The following is a 1122-nucleotide window of genomic DNA, read 5'->3' as shown; positions in this document are numbered from 1 at the left end:
CTAGTATAGTAAACCAAACCATCCCAGCTAATAATTTTGAACTTAAACTATCCCTGTTGCAACTAGTGCAACAGAGACAATTCGCAGGTCTCGCTACTGAGAACCCAAACCAACATTTTAAAATATTTCTTCAATTAGCAGACACTTTTAAAACCAATGGAGCTTCTCCTGAGGCAATACGTTTAAGATTATTCCCTTTTTCCCTCAGAGATAAAGCCCTATCATTGTTAGATTCCCTTCCATCCAATTCCATTACGACTTGGGATAACCTTAGAAGAGTTTTTCTTGCTAGATATTTTCCCCCGAGTAAGACCTCCGTTCTTCGAAACCATATAACTAGATTTACCCAAAACCAAGGAGAATCGCTGTTCGAAGCTTGGGAGAGATATAAAGAGTTGTTACGAGCATGCCCACATCATGGTTTAGAAAATTGATTAATCATTCAAACCTTATATAATGGACTTCACTATAACACGAAGATGACCATCGACGCTGCCGCAGGCGGTGCTTTGATGAACAAACCTTATCCTGAAGCTAGTGCCCTCATCGAAGATATGGCTTAAAACCATCAATCATGGGGAGTCGAACGAGCGACAGTTGAGCAGAAGGAAGCCCAAAGAGAAGTGCATGAACTAAGCTCTATAGACATGACGCAAGCTAAAATGGACGCATTAACCCTTAAGGTCGAGCATATGTGTATAAACCCGAATACTGTAGCCGCAGTTTCGTCGGATTGTGAGATATGTGGAACCAAAGGACACCAATCTGCAGAATTCAGTCTATTAAACGAAACCCACTATGAGCAAGTGAACTACACCCAAGGGAACCCATACTCGAATACCTATAACCCTGGATGGAGGAATCACCCGAACTTCTCCTATAAAAACAATAACCCAATCCAAAATAATGCACCTCCGAGACCTAGTTATCAAGCCCCAAGATCAAATCAACCTATGCAACCTGTGCCACCAAAGCCGAGCCTTGAGAAAATTATGGAAAATTTTATCACCGCTCAAACCCAACAAAACAAGGAGTTCATGAACCAAAACATTCATGTTAACGAATTGATTACTCAGTTAGGAACCAAGGTTGACCAAATAGTTACTCATACTAAGATGCTTG

General features: G+C 41.0%; 1 non-coding gene across 1 annotated transcript; it reads right to left on the bottom strand.

Moving 5' to 3' along the window:
- Positions 1-317: 317 nt before the first annotated feature.
- Positions 318-424, bottom strand: LOC127088801 (small nucleolar RNA R71). Its single transcript, XR_007790618.1, has one exon. It is a non-coding gene; the product is annotated as a small nucleolar RNA R71 (small nucleolar RNA).
- Between the last annotated feature and the right edge of the window lie 698 nt (positions 425-1122).

Source organism: Lathyrus oleraceus, chromosome 5, assembly GCF_024323335.1.
Source record: "Lathyrus oleraceus cultivar Zhongwan6 chromosome 5, CAAS_Psat_ZW6_1.0, whole genome shotgun sequence".
NCBI classification, from domain to species: domain Eukaryota; kingdom Viridiplantae; phylum Streptophyta; class Magnoliopsida; order Fabales; family Fabaceae; genus Lathyrus; species Lathyrus oleraceus.
This window is presented reverse-complemented; position numbering and strand designations above follow the sequence as displayed.